Below are 25,262 nucleotides of genomic sequence, written 5' to 3' on the forward strand. Positions count from 1 at the left end.
TTTAATACACATGTTCAAGTAAGTGAGTACTACATGAGTAGTATTCACTAGGTTATATGCAGTAGGATATTAAAACTAGTAATTAAAAGCCCAGCCTAGACACTAACCGTTAAGAGTGGAGATGCTGGTCCTAGAGTAGAGTGAATAATTGGGAAATATAATAATGCAATTTACCCAGTGTCCTTTCTTAATTGGAACTACAACACTGTAAGAAATTGTTATGCTTTCCCATATATTTATTTCCCATTATCCACAGCTACTACTTCAAGCTTTCTACGCTCTAATCACACATCTTACCACAAACCACAACCTCTTTCCTGTACTCATTTTAGCAGTTGCCTTTCTCTTATTTCCCTGGGGTTGGGGAAAAAATTAATTCAACTTCATACTTTTAATCCTAAAATTTATCTAAATCCCCACCATCTAATATCCTTTTTAGTTTCTAATAGGACAAAAAAAGTAAGACATCAACCCTCCCCCAGGGTTTGGAACCCTGTCACATGCTGCCTCCTCTGAAACCCTAGTCTGTCTCCTCTCTTACATTCTCAGCTCCTTTTTACTAATTCTTTACAAGTGATGCTGCCTGCAAAGTCTAGGTTCTTTATATAGTTCTGCTAATTTAATACTCAAAACAATCTTATGAGGTAGGTGACATCATTATGAAACAGGTGCATGGTCAGTCCCATTTTATAGATGAAGTGACTAAGGCACAAGATATTAAGTAACTTGTTTATTAACTAACAAACTCAACAATGTTCATGTTAATCTATAAGTACAGTGCACTCCTACCAATCTGTCAGTGGTGGATTTTACATCTTAAGTTCCTTTCCGAACCTTTCTCTTAGAGAAAGAGGAAGGGAGGGAGGGAGGGAGATGCAAGGAGGATGTGAGTAAGCTTAAAGTTTTTCTGGAATAAAACTCCTAAACTGCACTAGATAATACGCAAAATGATAAGAACGAAGAGGGATTCATCCTAGTAGATGTAAAGAAACAGCGTATACTTTTAACAATTAAAAGTCAGGAAGAAGAAATACATTGTCTAAACAATTCCACAGAACATAGTTATTAAAATCAAACAAAAGTTACATAGAGATTTAGTATATGATGGATGTGGCATTGAAATTATTGGAGAATGAATTTATATTCAGTACATATTGGAAACTTTGGTTAACATGTGAAAAAAATGAATAAAATATATGTATGTGTAAACACGTACACAGTGTTTAATATATAACTTAAAATATATAGCAAAATGAGTAATTAAAATTTAAATAGAATTTAAAAATTCTAAGTTAACATTTTAAATTTCAATAAAATGAGTGACTTTTAAAAAAACTTGGTGTATGGAGGGAATTTCTAACCCTGAACTCAAAACCAGAAACCATAAAAACAGTAAGTTTGACTACAAAGAATAATATGGCAGTTTACATATGAGGAAACATCTTTTCACTTAAAATCTATATGAATATTTCATGAAAAAAAAAAAATCTGTTCAATGAATAAGCTGATCTTAAAAAAAAACAAAAGGGAATTCAAATTCCACAGGCTAAAACCAAGGAGGGCACTGAAAAAGGGATTGTTAAGCTGAAGCTGGGCTTTGCTGATCTGTACAACATAAAGGCTTATGTTTTAAAATATATTAAGTAACAAAATTTTGAGCAATAAAAGGACAATAATTTGAACTGAGATTCCTTATAAAGCTGGGGCCCTTAAGAGCTAAAATCCCAGTACAACAAAGGTCTGAGGCAGCAGAGATATACCACATGAAAACTTGTATGTCTAAACATGGGTTCAGGTGTAAAAGTCTCTTGTGATAATAGCAGCCACCCACTTAGCTTTCCACACGATGTGTAAAAGCTGTATCTATACATCATTGTCTGGGAAGCTCCGAGTTGAAGAAATAAAAAAAAGTTCCACGTTCATATTAGCCTGACAAATACAAAAGCAAATTCTTTCTAGACATGCAGAGATAACCTACTTTTCCCAGTGTTCTCATTACAAGAAAGAAAGAAATTCAGTTGAACCTGAAAGCACAGTACCCAATTAAAACATATGAGAAAATAATAGCAAACAATAGCTCCAAAGAATTCAGATATGGAATTATTACTATAAGTAGAATTATGTTTTTAATCTTATTTTAGGCAGTTTTATATCTACAGAAAAAATTATGAAACTAGTACAAGTAGTTATATATTATTGATATATTTTGCAGCTAGTATCTCTGCTATTAACATCTGCAATGAGTATGGTGCACTTTTACAATTAGCTAACTCACTGACACATTTTTGTTAACGAAAATTCATAGTTTATTAAGATTTCCTTAGTTTTTACCTACTGTTCTTTTCCTATTCCAGGATCTGATCCAGGAAACCACGTTACATTTAATAGTCATGTCTCTTTAGGGTCCTATGGCTTAGGAAACTAGGGATACTAACAGAAGAAAACTTCTCCCACATGATAGCTGTCACAGCTAATGTGCTGAGCATCTTTCCATATGTCTCTTGACCACTGTAAATCTTCTATGGTAAAATGTTTATCCAAGTAAGTAAATATTGTTTTCCACTCTAAGGTTTATCTTTTCTTGTTCTCGATAGTGCACTTTGGTGTACAAAATATTTTAATTTTGGAGAAGTATTATTTTGAATTATTATTATTTTTTTTGCTAGTGCGTTAGGTTTCATACGCAAGAATTCATTGAGTCCTGAATATTTACTCCTATGTTTCTTCTATGACTTTTATTAGTTTTAGCTCTTAAATTAAGGTATTTGATCTATTTTGCTTTCATTTTTGTTTATGTTATGAAGTAAGCATCCAGTTTTCTTCTTTTGCATGTGGATATCTCCTTGTTCCAGTACCATTTATTGGGGAGACCGTTTTCTTCCCCCACATTAAGTTGGCTTTGTACCTTGTCAAAAATCAATTGACCATACATGAGTAGTTTGTTTCTGGACTTTCAAATACATTTAAAGTTATATATATGTCTAACCTTTTGCTGGTACCACACCATCTTGATTACTGCAGCTTTGTAAGTAAGTTTTGAAATCTGGAATTGTGAGTCCTACAAATTTGATCTTCTTTAGGATTGTTTTGATATTCTGAGTCCTTTGTCATTCCATAGAATTCTTAGGGCCATCAATTCCAAGTGTGTAAAACTGGCATTTGGAATTTTTGACAGGGATTGAAATTTATAATTTAAGTTTGAATCATGAACATGGATTTCTTTCCATTTATTTATTTATAAATGGAAATATTTTATAATTTTCAGTATACAAGTCTTGTGTTTCCTTGGTTAAAATTTTCCCTAAGTTTCTAATTGTTTCTGATGCATGTGTTGTTTGTGATTGTTTGTTTTTGGAGGAGTACAAAAGTATGGCAGAATGTGACCACATGGAAAGAGCTAGACCTAGTTTCCACTTTTGTCTATGGCACATGACAAAGGGCGATAAACTTATTTTTATTTTTAAAAATTTCTTCTTTCCTTTATACCATTACCCATCATTTATTAAGTTATTTGCTCAATCCCAGTATACATGTATAGTGGTTTCAGAATTGTTAGCCTGTACTCCCATGGGAAACAACTTCTTTATAGTACAGTTTTCATGTATCGTTTCTTTAGTCTGTAGTCTTATGAGCTCTACTCATTTCCTTTTACCCATTTCTCCTATCCCCAGCCCACCTGTGGTAATCATCAGCCTGTTCTCTTTATCTAAGAGCTTTCTTCTTCATCCATCCATCCATCCATCCATCCATCCATCCATCCACCCACCCATCCATCCATCCATCCATCCATCCATCCATGGACACATAGTTCCCCTCCTTATCTTGCCCTTTCACATGGTTCTATCTGTGTTATATCAAATACAGCATTTTCTAAAGTAATTTCTATGGAATTGCTACCATGCTCAGTTTTAATACTAGTGAACATTTTACCTACATTTTTTTCTGTTTACTGAATTGTGGAGTTAATATAAAGATACTCATTTTCTACAGTCTTTGATTATCTTAAATAAGATTTGATATTAATGACTATATTTTCATTGGATTAAAGGTTATGATTTGGAAGATGTGCTTTTTCTAATTAATATGATAGACGAGGAAAATAAATTTTGATTAGTCAAATGTTAATTGACTCATTCAAGTAGCAGGCCCATTGGATGTTTGTGATTGCCCCAATGTCTATAGTCAATGAACTACAAAAATATTTAAATTTTTATGTCATAAATTGTAATAATGATAATTATTCAGATAATTCATACTCAACTAATCTGTAGTCTCTCTCTTTAAAGCAATTCTATATTTCTTGCTAGTTTTGTATTTATATTGTCTGTGATATTAATAAAGTCTATATAAAATTTGGGAAAATGCACAAAATTGACCTGTCATTGAAATCATATAATGTCAAAAAATTTAAAGTGTGGTTTTCCTAGTTGGACTACATTATCTGGAGATCCTTTAACATTCTCTGAAACTTCAGAATTTTACATATATACATATATATGTAATAATAGCAGTAATTATGACCTAAAGATGGTTATAATTCAACTCTATTTATTTTTAGGTGTAGTTGCTATGGAATCACAAAAGCAGCACTTATTAAAATTCATTACTTTTCTAAAGTTAAACATCATCAGTGTAATGACAGTAGAATAAAAACCTTTTGATCTCTCATACTTTGATGTTATACAATTTTTTTACATCAAAGAGAATTTAGCACAATTCTTGATGGTAACAAAGGAAAGAGCAGTTATGTGTATTATATTGTTTAAACACAAAGTATTAAAATTAGTATACAATAAATAGGAATTCTTTTACATTTTCCTTTGCTTTAACATTTATTGCTAATTTACAAAGAACTGAACTCAAACAAAAAAAATCAATAAGTGAAAAGAAAAATCCAGTCAATAGCATTGAAATTCACAGTTGATTAAGAACAAACCAATAGAAGAATTTACATCATAAGCCCTTTGTTCAGGATAATCAATATATAAAATTTTACCATACATTGAATGCCTGTTATGTGTGTGATTTTCTCACTCAATTCAAAAAACTCTGAGAAGAAGGCATTACTATTAGCTGTAATATATAGAGAAAAAAACTGAATTAACAGAGGTTAAGGAATTTTTCTAAAATCTGTGGCCAGATTGTAAAGCTGGGATTTGAATTCTAATATCTGTAACTACAAAAAAAAGTGTTTTTCACAGTATATCTCTGATAAAGTGTCTCTTTAAAATAATTTCCCAGATAAATATCAACAAAACTTAAATCTAACTTGAATTCTCTGGCAAATACACACTCGATTGTCTTTCTGATGATATCATGGATGATGATATCATCTTAGACCCCATACATACACATGAGAAAAATTAATGCCATTAAAGATTTAAGAGGATTCAAAAAGCAATGCCAGGGGAAAGTGACCTATTCAAAAGTCATGTAACAATATTTTCAGTTTCTAAGAGCTGCCTATAAAAAAATCTTGCTCAATATTTATAAAATGAGAAAGTCAAATGTACTACATATGAATGATTGAATATCTTGATCTTGTGCTAGTGAATTTATATGTATCATGTATTCATTCATTTGATTTTTCAAAGAATAAAGTCCTTGCCAAATACTACATTGGTTCCAAAGATATATAGAGCAATCATTTAAATAAAATAACAAAATTAGACATCAGGTAATGAAAGAACAGAGATCCTTTTTAAAAAATATGTATCATTATTGATTTCAGAGCAAGGGAGGGAGAGAGAGAGAAGTATTGATGATGAGAGAGTCACCATTGATCAGAGATCCTTTTATTTAGGAAACAAAAGAGGTGAGTCTTGTGATTGCCCCAACTTACTTCCTTGATAGTTTTCAGGCTGTGACATAGAGAGAGGGAACAGAGGTGAACCCAGAAGGATCCCTGTGTTAAGAAAAAGGAGATGAGAACAGAATACCAGTGATGAGACAGGGCACAGAGAGCCCCAGGCATTTTCAGAGGGCCCCAATTTGAATATTTAGTTGCCTGTTAATCAGCAGATATATGGAAATATATATGCACACAAAGACGTGTACATAAATATTCATAGCAGTCTTACTTGTAATAGCTAAAAACTAAAAAAAAATAAAATAAAATCCAAATGTCCATCAGCAAGTGAATGCATGAACCATTCATTATGATAAATATATCAATGAAATACTACTCAGTAACAAAAATGAAACTATTATTGTATTCCAGAACATAGGTGAATTTCAAAGTATTTATGCTAATTGAATGAAGCCTGACCAAAAAACAAACAAAAACACCCCCACCCCCAAAAAACCCAGTATATTCCCTATGATTCTATGTATTAAAAGTTCTAGAAAATACCAATCTATAGTGATAAAGCATAGCAGTGGTTTCCTTTGACGAGTACAGGCAGGTGGTGTGAGAAGGAGCCAGAAGAGAGATTATAAAAAGTTAATGATAAAATTTTTGGGGGTGGTAGATAGTTTCATTATCTTGACTGTGGTATTGCTTCCAACGATTGTATTCAGATGATAAAACATTAAGTTATACACTTACATAGGTGTAGTTTATTGTATGTTGATTATTAGTAAAGTTGTTAAAATAGATTATTAAGAAGTTTTCTGTTATGAAGAAAAATAGATCAATGTAATGTCCTAAATATGAGTGATGGTTGCAAGTGGAGCTTTTAATTTTTGGTAAATTTCTTAAGATTTTTTAAAGGTAACCATTTTCCACTTGTGTCCATCTTTGTGGTATTTCTGTGAAAAACTTAAAACCTCATGATATCATAATGGCTACTTAAATTCAAGTTACTGCACTTTATTTCAAGTCTTCAAATAATGCTTGTTTAATACTTCCATGAGGCATAAAAAGTCAATGACAATGGTGAAATTTTTCTGGTATGATAATAGGTGAATAAAAATGCATTTTTTCAGAATTGAAATGTTAAACACTGACGTTGAAACCTCAAAGAAATTTGCTAAAGTTAACTTTTTAAAAAAACATTCAATGTGATAATATTCCTCAGTGTTTTACTGGTATGGGGAGTTTGGCAATATATTGGTATCAGAATAAATTCTTGTTTCAGGCAACTTCAATAAATCCTTTCCCTAGAGCTTAGTTCTTCATTATCTAGGAGATTTAGTAATAAATTATCATCAACAAATAATATGCTTATTTCCAGTAGGAAGAATTTAAATCCTATGATAAAAGCAAGCTGGGGACAAAAGCATTTTACTGTTTAATAACATATAGAAAAAGGTTAAAGACATCCCAAGAAGTGTGTCTCCAAATGTAAATTTCAAGTTTATAAATATGTTTTCCATAATGATGATATTAAATATTTATAATGTTTTATAATTTGTAAAAGCCTACATGTTATTCTTATTTGAACAAATGAATATAAATAGATTAGCAAAACAAATTATGTATTGCTGTAACATATTTTTTTGTAAAAATGCTTTGATATTTGAAAAATCTAATTACTTCATGTTTTCTACATATCTCTCTGATAATTCTTCAGTCACTTCTCATTTAATTTTATGTTTAATGTTTTAGTTTGTTAAGTGTGCTGGCTTTGTTGAATTATGTATCCATTCAGCAGTGACCAGAATTGCAGACTGACTATAAATCCCCAAATTTAACCTTTCTTAGATGCATTTATTGAAATAATTGTATGATATAGAGAGGAGTAACATATGATTCTCAAGTTCTAATCTTAGATTAGTTATTTAGTGGTTTCATGGCCATGGGGGCCCAGATGACTTATTTTCTTAGCTTCTGTCTCCTCCCATTAAAATGAGTATAAAAGTAGCTACCTGGCCAGGCTATTATAAAGACCTAAGACAATGCTATGTGCAAAACTTCTTACTCAGCGTTAAGTGTAAATAATCAGTCTTATTATTAATACCATGGTCTTTCCTTACTTTCCATCTGACAAGCTCTTACTTCTGAACTTAGCCCCCAAATTGATCAGGCCCTCCTGATCTTGTCACACATGAGCTCCTCTCAGTCCATAGCTCATTTCATTACAGCCACCTGCTATTGTTCTTGAATAAGCCAGACCTGCTCCCATTGCCCGGAATGCACCTGCCCCCAGGTATCACTTGGCTAACTCACATCTCCCAAAACTTTGTTCAGTTAATATAGAGGGTGAGGCAAAAGTGGGTTTACAGTTGTTGGTATGTGAAACATCAAATTTATTCTTGTATTATTATTTTTAATTATTGTATTATTTTCCATACCAACAATGTAAACCTACTTTGCCCCACCCTGTATATTTGCTTGAATTTATGAGTCTATCTAGGTATAAGAACTGTAATTAGCATGATATAATATTAATATTATAGAATGATGTCATAGATTTTATATGTCTGGAAAGAACTTTAATTTTTATTTGTAAAATTTTTAAAAAACCTTTAAATATATTCTTATTGATTTTAGGGAGAGGAAGGAAGAGGGAGAGAGAGATAGGAACATAAGTGTTGAGAGAGAGTCATTGATCGGCTGCCTCCTTCACACCTGGTGCTGGGGATCCAGCCAGCAACCAGGGCATGTGCCCTGACTGGGAATCGAAATTTTATCTCCTGGATCATAGGTTGATGCTCAACCACTGAGCAACACTGGCTGGGCAAAGACTTTAATTTTTAAATAAGCTTTATGGCGAATTTATTAAACTGTAAGAATATTACATACATATAGCATCTTTAAATCTATTCAGTAGAATTGAAAAAAAAAATGTGTTTTTCTTAAAGATCAGCATGTATCCTGAATGACTTCTGGTTAAGGGTGGCATTGGTGTGATGGGAAAAGTGTCCAAAAATGTCATTGTATATTTTGTATACTTGATGAAAATTGTATGTGATAAGATATATTTTCACAGTATATATAAAGATCAGTTAATATATAGAAAACTGGAAACTAAATTTGATTTATTATACTAGGTTCTGTGAACTGCAAATAAAAATTTTCAAGAGACTGTTTATTCTCACCTCAATGAGGTTGGGTTTGGAAGTAGAGCAAAGCATATGGCTAATTTCTTCCCTGATTATGCAAGGAGGAATCAATTTGAAGGCAATTTCTGCTTAACATCACCTTCTAAATGGGAGCTTATTGCATTTTAGCCTCAAAGAACCAGAGAAAGGATTTCATTGTATAGTATGTGAGAATTCACTTCTCTGTGCTGTGAAACCTGCCAGGAATACCTTCTATTTTCCTGAGGCCCTAAGTGTAGACCCATTACTGCACTTGAGGTTCTGTTTGTTTTGCCCCACTGTTGAATTTTGGGAGCTGATTTCATGATTTTAGCTGAGATTTAGCAAGAGATGGTTGATGTGTAAATCACCCCTGAATCACCAAATTTTTCACCTAAAAATGTAGTAGCTTCTATCATGTCAAATAGCCATATGGAGTAAAGACTGACTATACGTAATTATAAATCACTGCAAATCACAAAATAAGTAAGTCTTAGCCTGTGGGATTGACCTTGCCCTGTTCTCTTGATGATTATATTCTAAAATAGTGTGGACTACTCAATCTCACTAGTAAATAGTGTGGACTACTCGACCTCATTTGTAAATAGTGCGGACTACTCTACCTCACTTGTGACCTGGTCATGAAGCCAGGTCATTTCTTTTGTTGAGGATAACATGTAGACTTGTTGACTTTTTTCTCTCATCTCATCCCTCTTCTAAGTGTTGAATAAAAAACAAACCACAGACCTGTACATTAAATTGAAAAATTAAAAGTAGTTCTGAATAATTTCCATTAAGGAAAGGATAGAACATGGCATAAAGCATTCTGGTTTTACACACTTTTGTACAAGTACCAGAAGTTCAAAATATGCTGTTTCTTTATTCAGCACTGCATGTATTAAATTATTGGGTTTAAAAAAACCATCTACATATACTTTGTATGCTAATGATTAACTTTACCTCCCTCAGCTTAATTATTATTTATTATTATTATTATTGATTTCAGAGAGAGGAAGGGAGAGGGAGAGAGAAATAGGAACATCAATGATGAGAGCGACAAGAGAGAATCATTGATGGGCTGCCTCTTGCACAGCCCCTGCTGGGGATCGAGCCCCGCAACCCGGGCATGTGCCCTGACCAGGAACCGAACTGTGATCTTCTGGATCCTAGGTCGATGCTCAACTGCTGAGCCACTCTTGGTGGGCATAGCTTAATTCTTATAAGGAATTAATTCTACAGTTGTTTCGGATAACCTGAATTATTTTGTGGGTAAAAAGTGGAGAGTAGATGGTATTTATTTACACTCAGAGGAAGACATCATCCACCTTTTATAGTTTATAAAGAAAAAAATGAGGAAAATATACTTGATTTGAAATATTTTGTGTAAGAGTTGACATTCAAAAACTTTTAGAAAGGATATCTGTCCATTTTTCATTCTGATCTACCTGTAGAAGCAGCCCAAATCTGACCTGGTGTTCACATCATTTGTTCTTAACTTCTCTCTTCAACAAGATGAAATAGATCCATCAGATAGTTACCCCAGCTCCCACACCCTCCCACTCTCCACTGCCAATGCTGTTTCACAGAAATAATCATCAATACATGTGTATATTTCATGATTACAGCATGTATAGGTTCTTGACAAAGTTATGCTTATCTCTTTGCTCTTCCTTTGCTATCATGTTTTGCTTGTAGGGCACACAATTTCCTAGGTTTCACAAGGTAGGATGAGAAGTTCCTTTATAGTCTCCCAAGAAATATAATATGCATATAAGAATATGGAAAATTCATATTGATATCTTGAATGCACTTGGCAGGGTGTGTAGGACCTCCACTCACCTGTGCTCTAGCCCTGTGGTGATGCTGAAATCTCTTTCTCCCATTCAGGATTCCATCCATTGAGGTGTCTCAGTCCAGCACAGCATTGCCCACCTCTCCCCAGTTTGGGGTCCTCAAGTTTATAAGCCCTGTAGTTCTCTCCTCTGACATCACCAAAGATTTGACACACCAGGGAAGAAAGATTCAACACATATACTTTCATTACACAACAAATGTCCTCTCTTCTGGCAAGATAGGGATACTTGAACCTAAATATAGCCTTACCCCCTTTAATTAGATTGTCATCCTCCCTCCAGCTTATTCTTCTCCTGTGTCCCCTCCCAGTTCCTTTTCCACAGCTTTGAAGGACGGTGACAATAGGGGTCAGTTCTGTACTGGACTGAGAATATTGCTATATATAATAATTTATCAATTTTATTGCAAACTAATATTTATCTCTGTTATTGTTATTTATAACACATAACTTAGAAGTTTATTAAATCTTAAAATACTTACTATTGGTCTTGAATGAAAATCTATAAACCCAAAAGTTATAGCATGAATAGCAAAGCTTGACAAAAACATGCTTGTTTTTCTTTATGCTTTAAGAAAATAAATGGTTAAAAATAAAGAAGGCAGCATCCAGCATGGCTTGCCGTTATGCTATTTCACTCGTTTTTAATTTTTCAATAAACAGTTATTGAGCACCTGCCATAGGCCACTCATCTAGGTGTTAAGGACGCATCAGTGAAGAGACACATATCCCTTGCGGTGCTCTCCCCATGGAGCTTACGTTCTAGTGTGTCCCCTTTTGTGTATACACCCGATCCATGGATGGCATATACAGTATTCGAGGATCTGGCACATCTTCCTCCCCAGCAGGCCTGATATCAAATCTGGGTTCAAATTCTATGTAGCTAGATAAGCTTTGACAATTTATTTTACTTCTCTGAGCCTTGCCATTCACATTTATTAAGAGAGAGAAAAGTACCTGGCAGCATTGAAATAATCAAATAGAGTAACAAGTGTCAAATATTCTATAGAAACATTTGTAACCCTCCTACAACTTAACAATGACTGTAATATTAAATAAAGATTAATCATATTATTATTATACCTCAGACCTTGGATCTAATGTGAGATGGCCAGTCTAATGATTCATCTCCTACCTTTTTCAGGACAGAAATTCCCCTCCCCCTTTTATCAAAAGGGGCAATCTATTTATATCAACAAAAGATACTGCCTACCTCCTTTCCCCCATTACCCACAAAATCTCAGAGGATATGAAAGGGTTTCAAGTTTAAAAGCAGAAGAAAGGAAAACATGAGAGCATTCCTTTTATCCAAGTGCATTGTGTTTTCTCCCAAAACTAAACTTACCGTTCATAATGGCCTGTTGTCTAGATTAATGCAAAGAACTGTGACTTTGTACACACCTGCTAGGCAGCTCTGTAATGGATAGCCATCCTCGCCATCTGATTCAGAGACAAATAAAACTGAACAGCAGATTCTGCCTCTTCAAAGTTGCTTACCCCATTGGAGGTCTTTTATACGGCAGTCTGCAGCTGTCGACGCCTCCCTCCGAGGCAGCCTTCCCCAAGTAGTGCAGAGCTACCTGCCGGGGAATATCTTTCACAGCTGGTCTCTTCTCTCCCACTGCTATTATTGTGTTCCAAGCCGGGCTGCTTATACACATCGCCCAGCTGGAAGGGAAGAGCAGGAGAGACAAAGAGGAACGTCCTAGGCTGTTGACTTTGATTTTCCATGAAATTTTTTGTAGCAACACTGCCAAAATATATTACAGACGTCAGAGCTGTGTTTTAATTAATTTATGAAGTTCAATTGGGGCCCCTAAAGCGTAAATGTGTTTAGACACTTTAGAAAATAAATAGAAAGTGTCTTCAGGGGTAGCTGCCAAGCTGTTGCTTGGACAAAGAAGTAGTAAAAAGACAGAAAAAGTGTGTGGGCGTCAGGGCCCATAGCTAGGGAAATTCAGCTGAAGGCTCAGGGGTGACCAGGATTACTGAGTCAACATCGCAATCTGTTTTATAGAATTTAGTGGCTTGTCTCATGAGGGAGGCAAAGGAAGGGCAGTGCCTCTTTAAAATCAGCCGTCTTCACACTATCAGGAGCAGACTCTCTCAATTGTGAAAGGGGCTGAGATAGGCAGTGAAAATGCAGATGGGGCAGCTTTTCTTGCAGGAAGTCTGAATCCACAGATCCACTGGTGAGAACTTGTTTGCCGTGTCCTCGGAGTCTGGAAAAGTAATTCAGCACAGCTTTCACCATGACCTTTGATTATCTCACCTAATCCTTGCTTGCCCGAGACAGAGTAATAAAACTGCCCTTTGCAGAATCCGTATCTCTAGGAGAAACCCTAGACGCCACCTTCAAAGGTGAGGAAGGATCAGGCTGTGAGAGAATTTAATGATCTATTTTCACTCTCAAGTGGGAAAGGAAAACATTCAGAAGAGAAATGAGAATGAAATGGATTTTTAACTGCAGCAGCCTGCTATTTAATTTGCAAAGTGTCCTGAAAACATTAATATAAATTAGGACCAACAAAATGTTAACAGTAGGCCATGCATGAGATACAACGTGCAACCAACGTTTCAATGTTTTTATTTATATCGCATAATAATGAATGCAGAACATGGGTAGGAAATACAACCTATATATTTTTGAGAATTATGTTTTATATATGCCATGTCCTTTAATTGGTCCTGAAACTCTAATGATCAGGTTTGCTTCCCTCTTTTTGCTGATGAAATGTGAGGCATAGAGAGACAAAGACACTGTGTAAGGACATAGCAGTAGCCAATGAAAAATCCTGGCTTTGGATGTCATTCTGTCTATATAAGCAGAGAGTAGAAAAAGTGAGCTGTGTAAACTGATGCTTGTCAGCCTCTACTGTGGAGGTACCTCTGTCTTTAGTGCTCATTTTCCAAGAGGGTTGTGGAGAACTGGTTTCTGTATAGGTAGTGAGATCCAAAGAAAGGCATTGCTTCAAGCACTGCAATGCAACCAGAGCCTCGTAAGAGGATAATTCTCAAAGCCAGAAGGTAGCAGTGGCCCAGGCCCAGATGACAGGGTAGCTAAGAGAGCTGACTGTGCAGTTCAGGGTTTGAATCCTACTCTGAATAACTAGATGACCATAAGCAAATGCCTAACATGACTATGTTTTGTAGGCTTTTTATAAGTATTAAATGAGTTAATATATGAGAGGAGTTTATATGAGTCCCTGCCATGTGTGTTTTCTATTATTGTCGGTGCTTTCATAGGAGGAACTTTGAGAAATGTACCAGAAATAAGAAATCTGGCATCAAGAACCTGGGCAGTCTGGCCAGTGGAAGCCAGTGGGAGCACCCAGTTAGCCTCGCCTATCACGGTACAGAGTAAGAGGAAGCTCTCACTCTGTAGGTGTGTTATCTTGCCCTTCAGGCATCTCCCATGCCAGATTCTCTGGTTCCTGCAGAAAGACTAACTGGTTTCCCCAAGTAATGGTTATAGGTGTTTGCCCTGATGGGGATTCACCTGCACTTCCAGGTGAATGACCTTAATGACAGTGTCTGGGAGGAGCCAGGGGTGGCCGGGGCTGGTGATGACTTCCAAAGAACCAGAATGTAGTGGATTTATCCAAGTGAAAAGGCTCTTGGGGCTTTCTCATCAGGAGTTGAATTTATGTTACCATTGGATGTGTTTTTTATGGATGATGTGCTTGCCAGAAAAAGATGGTGTGGATTAGTGTGCCACAAAAGCGAAGGTGTTAGAAAGGATACAGGACTCTCTCAGAGAACTTTATACCAAGGGAACACTTGGGTCTTACACAGGCTTAAACAAAAGCACTGGAAACCTCTCAAGAGCAAGTGTAGTTACAATTTTCAGACTTTTCACCCCAGGGGACATAGGTCTTCTCTCTAAATCTGCTCTGTTCTTTGTTTATTTCTCCTGTCTTCATAGAGTGGATTTCACACATCCACAGTCCAATCATAAGAGCCCCAGCTCCAGCTTTACCTAATGTCATGGTTCAATAGGCCAATGGAGATTAATTAGTTCTACTTCCAGGTTTCTGGGAAGGGGAAAAATTTATTGTCTAAGGCTTCATCAGATTCTGCAATTAATCTATTCAGTAAGGGGTCAGATTTTTTTTTTCTTGTAAAAGGTTGGAAATAGGTGTAGAGAAGTTCTGCTCAATCAACTGTTTTGATTAAGAAAGTGATGGATAAAAAATAGTTTTTAAGTGGGAAGCAGACAGTCTGACTACTGACTTAGCTTTATCATCAGCCCTTTGCACCTCTCTGCTCTCTTTATCTCTGTGTTCTATTGCACTGGCTGATAGAATTCAGCTTTCTCAGTACTATGTTGTTTTAGATTTTCAGGAGCTAACGGGTTGAAGTCTCTTGCACTTAAACTACTGAATTTAAAATTGCCAATTATGTTTATGTCACCTTTTTTTTTTTTTAACTCTGAGCCCTTTGGAAGGCAAGTCTGTGCCTGTTTTAAGGTGATATCCCCATTATCTAGGACATATAAGACACTTAAATAAACTAATGAATCAAAAGGATTTAATGTAAGGTACTCACTAACAAGTAGTACTATTTGGGCTAAACTCAGAACCGGGGACTACCCTCAAAGATTTTGTTGCTGATGCATCGATTGAGGGGAGAGCAGAGGTCTTCCAAAATAGCTTAGATGTTCCACACTCCTACAGATGGGTTATGGTCATCTGACTAGTTCTGCCAGAGGACTTTTAGTATAAGTGAACTGGATTTTGAATAGGTTTTAAGAAATCTATATTAATATAAGATATTACTTATATAATTGATCATTATAATCATCATTATTATTCTGGAGTGTTTCTGGACACAGCGTGGTTTTTATATAGTTACAGAGCCGATACAAAATGCCTAGCACATTGCCTGCATCTCGCCTGACGATAGCTATTATCATCAAGGGGAAGGAGTTAGTCAAAACCTGAGGACTGTTAAGCAAACTACAAAATGAAAATTGTCTGATCCTTGTAAGGCTCACAACACCGAGCATGTATATTTTGACATGCTACATGCCTCATTAAGAGGTAATGTTTTTCTAACATCTCCTTCCTATAAATCTCATGTTGTTTCATTAGGACGTGTTACCACTAAAAAAATTATTAATGCAATCACAAATCACAATTTTGCATTTTTTTTTCTTTTTTTTGGTACATAGGGTGAGGTCCAGAAGGGTTCTGAGCACAGGAGCTTTTGTCCCAGGGAGCTGGAATGTACCACCCTCCCGGCATGTGGACTGGTTACCAGCCCAGCAGCCCTCTGAATCCCATCATCTAGAGTTGTTGTTGTTGTTTTAATGGAGGTTTTATTGCAAGATGTTTATCATCTCTAATAAAACTACCACGTAATTATTACCATTTCACAGCTTAAGGTTAAAAAGCATTTACTGATTTTGCAATTGGGGTGATTTAACGGTATGTCAGCTCTGAAATGGTAACATACCTTCAGGTGGGCACTATCTTTCATCCACAAATCCCTGCTGTTTACAGCTACCAAAACATCATTACAAGCAAAAGGCAGGGAGATAGAAGTGAACAAATACATGCTTTATTCATGAACTGATTTCCTCTTCTGCCAGCCTTCTCAGAACCTTCTTTTCTTTAGGAGATGCCCGGAAGCATGCATTTAGATTAGTTTATTAACAAGATCATTAATTAGGAATCCATATTCTAAAAACTTTTGTTGATTAGCAAGTAAAGAACAAACAGATGCCTATAGGAAGATGTGAAACCTAATATAGTTGTAACACACTAGAAATTACCTGTCATGATTTTTAACCTAATAATTCAGAAAAATAAAAAAATATGATGTATACACATGTGATTAATATATGCTTTATAAGCCAAATATCATAATGCTGTGCATATGTCCATCTCAGGATAAAGTTACCTTCCTTGGCATTTCAAAGTGACTTTACATTTATGGAATTTACCTCCCCTGTTAAAGCCTGGCAGGTGAGATAGGAAGTATTTTCAGTCCTACCTTTTGAAAACCGGTGACGACCTCAGAAAAATTGCACATTTTTTGAACATGAATTTCCATGTTTGTAGGCTGAAAAGGATAATACACATTATCTGAGAATATTCAATGGTAATCATTGGACTTAACTTCAGGGGACATATATATTTTAAGCGTTAGTAATACTGATTACATAATCCTGATGTTATAATAATAGTAATCTTTATTCCATGCTGTAAAATAAAAAATACATCAAAACTAGTTCCTTAAAAGATATGACTGGTTTTATAGGTCAGTTTTCATCACAATCCATGCTCGAATTCAAAGGTCCTAGTTCAAAGAAAAGATGAGTATAATTAAAATCAAAGAAATACTTTTGTTCTAATGATGTTGTATAGTTACATTTTCTACAGTAAATATGTTGTCCGAAAAGTGAAATTACATGGTCGGCACAGTCCTGTGGGTTTGGATAAGAATATGAATGTGGAAGAAGTAAAAGTTCTCCCTGCTCTTCATAAAAGATTATAATTGATTCCATATCTTTTAATAAAGAGCCTGAGCTTCAAAATGTGTTATTTGTGTTGTGCCATGGTTGCTTATTAAAATTTTATACTAATTATGTGTTAAATCTTTGATAATTCTTGCATATTCATGTAGATACTTTTAAAGAAATATCTGCAAAAATATTTTATTTAACCACTGCAAAAATTATCATCTTATTATTATGAATCACACATCGTAGCTTTGTTTTCAAAAAGAAAAAGTCTTTGCTGTTTCCTTAGCAATTACAAACTTCAAAGACTTGGGGAAGGCTTGACAATTTTCCCAGGAGCTGATATAGCTGGAATGACAGAAAGATGAAGGCGAATTAGTTGGTCTTTTTACTTTCCATCACAAGGCTGCCTGTGTAGTATTAGTTACTTTGCAAAAAGTTAGAGATATGATCGTTTTCTTATCCAGACACCTGCATAATAATTTATTCTAATGGTAGTTCTAATTTTCTCTGAAGTATGCCTATTGTCCACTTGTGAATAAAGGTTTTCATGATGATTATTATTATTTGGAAAGTGAAAATACGTGGACAAAATATCTGAGATAAACATTTCCGTTAGAACAATAAGCAATTCCTGGACGCTTCGGCTTTTTGTCTTTACAGTGGGACACTTTGTCTCTAAGGTCCTTCCATTGCCGACGATTCTGTGATCTAAGATATAATTAGAAGCATCTGTCCAGAAAGGTCAACAAGCAAAATTTTTCCAAAGTTTACTGCAAAGATCTTTCATGTAATAATTATGAACAAACATTTCTTCTTATTCACAAAATAATGCCCCACCCCAAAAGGTAACCACCTCTTAATCCCTGGAACCTGTGAATGTTACCTTAAATGGTACCAGGGACTTTGTAGTTGTAATAAAGTTTGGGCTGTTGAAATGGGGAGCGTATCTAGCGTTATTCACGTGGGCCCCGTGTAATCATAGGGTCCTTATAAGAGGGAGGCAGGAGGATCAGAAATAGAGAGGAAAAGGCAATGCCATGATGAAAGCAGCGAAAGAGTGAGATTGACAGATGCTATGGGGCTGTCTTTGAAGACAGAGGAAGGGGCCACCAGCCAAAGATTTCGGGTAGTTTCTATATGACCGGCAAGGCAAGCAAGTGCATTTCCCCCTGTATCCTCCAGAGGGATGCGAACAGCTTGAATTTTGACTTCTGATCTCCAGAACTGTAAAAGCAGAAACCTGAGTTGTTTTAAGCCATTAAATGTGGGGTAATTTTTTATAGCAACAATAGGAAGTGCACCCACCTTCATAGGGTGATAACGACATACCAAAGATGGGTGAATTTAGTGACTTGGAAAATGTTAGTTTCTACTTGGGATATCTAGAATTGTAGCTATTCCCAATTGTCAGTTGTGAACTTTTTTCTATCATAAATATTTTGTGAATATTTGAAACAGAAGCTCCTAGAGATGGCCAAACTTTTTTTAGAGTTCATTTTGTTCATTTTCAAACTTATTTTCCCAAAAATATCTATTCATATTTGATAAATTAAAGTGTAAGAAGCACCTGTATAAAAGGGATTCAACCATATTATGGAATAATGACTCCAGCGTGTCCAAACCTGCAAAAATATTTTAAAAAGGGCATTATCAAGCATTAACCCTTTGAAGAAGCTATAGATAGTTTTTCTGTTTTTATTTTCTGGAAGGAAATAAATTCTGAAAGTGCTATAATTTTCAGTCAACAAAAGAACATTTTGATCGGTATAAGATACAGTATTTATTGGCAGGTTCAGCAGCATAGACTCTGAATCTGGACTGTTACCAAATCCTAGCTCTACCACCTACTAGGTGTGTGACTTAGGCAGTTATTTAACTATTTAATGCTGTATTTACTCATCTATAAAACAGAGTTTAAAATAGGACCTTGTGAGAATTACAAGAGTTAATGTATGCTGCACTTTGATTAGTGTCTCTCTGGTACAAAGGAAATAAAGTTTAAATGTGTTATTTTTTATTACTGCTGTTCTTATCTGATCCCTAAGTAGTAAAAGTGGCAACAACAAATTTTTACTTTATTATTTACAAAATTCAGTGTTGTGTTTCATTATGAGACAGTGTACCATGCATTCCATTATAAAATGAATACATTCCTTAATCTCCAAGAGGATCTGCAGAATTCCAGTTTCTACGGGACTTTATTTAAAGGAGTTTTAATATAAAAAAAGTGATTGATTTTGCAGAAACATAGCTTTGCTGCAGGCTTTGAAGATGGAGGAAGGGGCCATAGCTTTATGTGTTAAGAGCTTTTACCCCTTGTTTTAAAGTAGCTTGTCTTGTAAAGATAGGAAATTTTTTAATCAACTGATTTGAATTCTTGAATGAGGATTCAACTTTGAAACTAAAATTTTCTGACCACACAGAGTTCTTAATTGATAAGATTTTAAATGGAGAGAGTCAATGAGCAACTTCCTCAGCCAGTTTAAATTTTGATTTTTTTCGTCTCATTTATTTATTCTTTTGTTTCCATTGCCCAAGGAAATATATCAGAAAAAATATTGCTATGAAAAATATTTGAGATTTTACTGCCTATGTTTTCTCCTAGGGTTTTTATGGTTTCTAGTCTTACATTTAAGTATTTAATTCATTTTGAGTTTACTCTTGTATATGGTATAAGAAAGTGGTCTAGTCTCTTTTTTTTTTTTTACATATAGTTGTCCAATTTTTCCAACATCATTTATTGAATAGACTCTCTTTACCCCAATTATGTTCTTGCCTCCTTTGTCAAATATTAATTGGCCATAAAGTTGTGGGTTTATTTTTGGGCTCTCTATTCTGTTCCATTGAACTATATGTCTGTTTTTATGCCAGTACCATGCTGTTTTGATTACTATGGTCTTGTAGTGTAGTTTGATCACTGTGGCTATTTGAAGTCTTTTGTGGTTCCATATAAATTTTTGGAATATTTATTCTAGTTCTGTGAAATGCGCTATTAGTATCAGGATAGGAATTGCATTGAATCTATAGAGTGCTTTGAGTAATGTGGACATTTTAACTATGCCAGTTTTTCCAATCCATAAACATGGTATGTTATTCCATTTATTTTTATCTTCTTCAGTTTCTTTCTTCAGAATCTTATAATTTTGTTATGGAATTCTTTTTAACACTGGACACATAACTTTAACTCTCTCCTCAATCTTATAGATTTAGTTTTAACATATTTGAACATTTTTAAATTTTCTTATAAAGGTTGGTGGAGGGGAATGTAACTGATATACAGTATGAAAAATTTTTACTGAAATATTTTACATGTATTCATTAAAACAATCACTAGATACTAACAGATATTGCTGATCAACAGGGTTCCAGTTGATCTGAGCTCTTAAGAAAAACAAAAAATCACTATATTATTCTCTGCCACTTCTTAGTTCCTTCTTCCATATTCTAACACTGCACATATACCTATAAGTGTTTAATCTTTTGATGATGGACTGTCAAATTATTATAAATCTCATTATGATTGAGTTATAATAAGAAATTTTTAAATACTTAATAGATTAAAACTATAAAATGGAATGCTACTACTTAAATTCAAATATAGTAAATTTGGTAGGAAACAGTAAGTTCATAGCATAATCCCTACCTTGAACTAATAAAATAATTAAGATGTAGTGAGTATTGAATATTTACTAATATTTTAAAATATAATTTGTTGAGTTATAATTTTTTAAATGTCTGTACCACAATTTGCTTACAAAATTTTTGCAAATGTGACAATCATTTCTCAAAAGCCGATGTGGCTGTTTTCAGCACACTAGGCACATGTAAGGCAGCTATTTTATTGTGCAAAAGTATTTTGCTTAGAAATTCACAAAGGACATGGGTGGGTCAGTTTTTCTGTGTTTCACTAAGTCTGGGTCCTCAGCAAGGGAGCCTGAAATGTCAGAGGATTAGAGCAGTTTGGGCTGTAGGATCCAATCTCAAGATGGCTTCTTCACTCACCTGTGACATGGGCTAGACTTAGCTGGGACTGTCGATCTGAGTGCCTTCCAGGGGCTTCTCCCTGTGGCAGTCTCAGGGTAGTCTGACTTCTGACAGGGCAGCTCAGGAGCGTGGCTTTTTCTGACCAAGTCTCAGAAGTCACGTGGCATTATTTGCTCTACATTCTGTTAATTGAAGTGTTCCCAAGGTCATCCCTATTCCAGAGGATGGGTACTTAGACCTTCCCTCCTGGTGGCAAAAATATTAAAGAATCTGAAGTTGTGTTCTAAAATCACCACACTGTGTATACAATTTTATATTCAGCTTTTCTGCTTAGTGTTATACTACAAACATAAAATGCCTCTCTTGTAAACATCATTTAAATACCTATTTGACATGATCCAGCTCTCCTAGCCAAATTTTTCACTGTAGGTGCAAATATCAAGTTATACTGCTGAATGATTTAGGTAGGAAAAGGTAGTGTCTTTATACAAGAGGTATCTTCATAATAAGGAATTATGAGAGAATAAAACTACTTCATGAACATTTAGCCAGGTAAAATTATTTTGAAAGAGCATCCTCACATAGAAATGCAGCTTTTAGCATTTCATTGAAAATTACAGGGCCTATTTAATTTCATAAAAGAATATTAGATGTTGTGTGTGTGTGTTAGCAAGTGCAATATAATAATCTTCAAGCCACTAAACTGCAAAATTTCTGCTGCATCAGCCAATCCATGTTTGCATCTACAACTTTGTCAAAAGCCAATAAAACAAAAAAGCTTATTCATCTTGCTAAGGGGCTGTAAGCTCTATTTATTTAAAATGGAATTCGGAGATTGGTTTTTTTCATTTTGATATGAGTTGTGTATCACTCTCAGTTAGTGACATCAAATGTTAAGCCTCAGTAAAACTGCCTTATAGAAGAAAAAATATGATGTTGACTCAGTGATAAACAATTCCAAGGTGATAGAGGATAATAATATTGAAATTAGTTGCATAGACTTTTTAAATTGTTTAAAAATCTGGCAATATGTCTAATTTAAAGAAGCTTTTACTTAGTAAAAAGAAAAATTCTAGTTTGGAATGCTAACTACGATAATATATAGACACACGTCATTTTCTTGCACTTTGCTTTATTGCACTTCACAGATGTGGCAGGGTTTTTACAAACTGAAGGCAAGACCCTCTTCCAGCAAAGAGACTGCAGCTCACTTTAGTGTGATACTTGCTTTATTGCTGTGATCTGGATGCAAACCCACAATATATCTGAGGTGTGTTTGTACCATCTCAATTAAAAACCTTGGCTGGAGTATATGTCATTCTAGTAAACTGGAAGGAAACAAGAAACCAAACAGAGACTCCTAAAGTGAACCTGCTTTTAATGGTTCTTCCTCCAAATCCATCATTTTCCTGCAACTCAAGTTTGGAATATCACTTTTATCATTAGCGCATACTTCATCTTAAGTCTCTGTATATAGCCCGGTATCGGGTCATACCGACTTTTCTTCTAATATATTCTTTGCGTCCCTTCTCTCCCTTGCATTTTGCAGGCACCATCTTGCCATCTTAGAGCCCGTGCGGGGTGAAAGTGATGTTCTCAGGCTGAAACTGCCTTTTGAATGGCATTTAAGTGTTTCTAGGTAGGATAGCTCCCTCACTGGGTTCTTAGTTTTCCTTATCTGTTTTAATAAACATGGTGTGAGGCCCATAAAAGCATGTGAAGTTGTGAAGCCTTGATGTCCAAATCATCTCACAAAGGGTGAAATGCTACCTTTGCAAAACTGCTTTCTTCCACCCACTCTCTCTTCTACACCCCAGCCACAAATACCTTCTCTTAATCCTCACTGTAGAAAAAGACTGCAATAGACTTATTTAAATACCTTCAATCACGTGCCCCCTCTCTTTTGTAATTTGCCATGGGTCGTGACAATCTAGCGTCATCTGGTCATATTGCACTTCGACAAGCATGTTTCCTTGTTTACTTCATCATGGCCCCGCCGCTCAGATCAGACCAGCTGAGCAGAGGCTTTATATGTGCTTCAGTTCACAACCTTAAAATATCGAATTCTGCCTGTATTCGAAGGGACTAGGCTAGCCTACCTTGTTTTAAATGGTGCTCCCAGGACAATGGATGATCAGGCATAGAAAAACCCAGACAGTGAATATATTTCATGGGGTATTAGGATCAAATGTTAGACACCCAAATAATAACCACAACAGGTTACACTTATTGGGGATTTACAATGTGCTATTTTCGATACAAGAAAAAATTTACATATGCCATCTATTTGTTCCCTGCAACAACAAGGCCCCCGGAGAAGTACTATTATTATCTCCCTTTTATAGGTAGGAATCTGAACACAGAGGGTTTATGGAGCTCGCCCACAATTCCACAGTCAGTAAGTAGCAGAGCTGGGGTTCCAAGTCAGCTGGTCCGACTCTGGATGGGGGCTCCCATTCACTATGTGTTTTATCACCAATAAAGAAAACAAGAAAGGACCAATTCAAAAAGGCGTGATGTTGCATAGATACTAAGAAGGAGATATGGTTATGTTATCACACATGCATTTTCATGCCTATATGCACCATGCATTGTTCAAGGATTAGAATACATTGACATGCACGGCAAACATCTCTCACTTAATGGAGCTTATATTAGAGTGGGAGAGAGCAGAAAACCCAGGTAGAAGCAAAGCAGGTAGATACATCCTATGTTAACAGGACGTTTTTTAAAGCTGTGAATGTGCTGTTAAGTGAAGGGTTAAGTCTGGTTTAAGTGCACAGGGTCATTGCCAAGGACATTATGTGAAAAGGTATTAAACCTTCAAATAGTTACTTAAAATCTAAAGTAGTAGAAACTTAGAAAGAAATCACACCAAACTCAACTTACTGAGAAAAGATGGTTCTTATTTTCTTTTTCAAAAGTTATTACAACACTGTTCAAATATTTTGTGGTCAATAAATATTCCCAATGAATTAATCAAAGGATGTATCATATATATATCAATTATATGTTTCTATGAGAGTATACATTTTTAATCAGTTGCAAATATATTTAACAACTTCCAATTGGATTTTTCAATTTTTGGTTGGCTTTTCTGAAAATGTTCAAGTATCTTGAGAAATTATAATTTTGCATGGCTTTTGAATGTTCCCAGGAGTAGTTTTACCAGTTTTTCCATTAAAAAATACTCTGAACCAGTGTATGACCAAGAGCATCAGATGGGATCCTCTACAGTGGCTGTCTCGTGATTTTTTAAAATCAGGGTAATGACAGGCAGTGGCAGCTTTAGATATTGTTTTGGGCAACAGTAGCTCTTAAGCCTCTATCAGCGATTTATCTTTCATAAAAGTAATGATCCCCTGTACATCTTCAGAGACTTAAAGAATTCTCCAGTGGTTTGGAGGAAGAGAAAAGAGAATGACACGAAGGATCCTAGCAGACTCATTTTTTGCATTGAGATGTGACAAGCAATGATATGTCACTAAACACACATGGTTTTTCTTAAAGCACTTTTCTTAGCTCACCAATCTTATATTGAGTATATCCGTGCTATGTATCAGAGAACTATTATAAACGTGGAAATAGACTGATGAATTTTTCCAAAATTTAAAAACATTAATAATGTCCCTCCTTATCATTTAATCAAACAATATATAGATATTAAAAAATGATATATGTGATATGGAAAGGAATTTAGTGAAGTTGCATGAATGATATGAGGCCTGAAATTATATCACAGACAAGACAATAAGTTGTTAAAAAATTAGTATAGGGGATTTTTTTTAATGAGAATTATAAACTGCACAAAGCAGACACAGTGAAATTTGTCAGCAGCAGCAACGGGGACAAACGTGCTCCTTTAGAGGAAAAGCTGTTCTGAATATGCACTCCTCACTTGGGGTCTGAGCAGTACTCAGATTCTGCTTGATGGCTATTTGGGAGGTAATGAGTATTTTGGGTGAGGGCAGGCTACACCATGTAATGCAGTGT

Source organism: Miniopterus schreibersii, assembly GCF_964146895.1.
Source record: "Miniopterus schreibersii genome assembly, chromosome: 12".
NCBI lineage: Eukaryota > Metazoa > Chordata > Mammalia > Chiroptera > Miniopteridae > Miniopterus > Miniopterus schreibersii.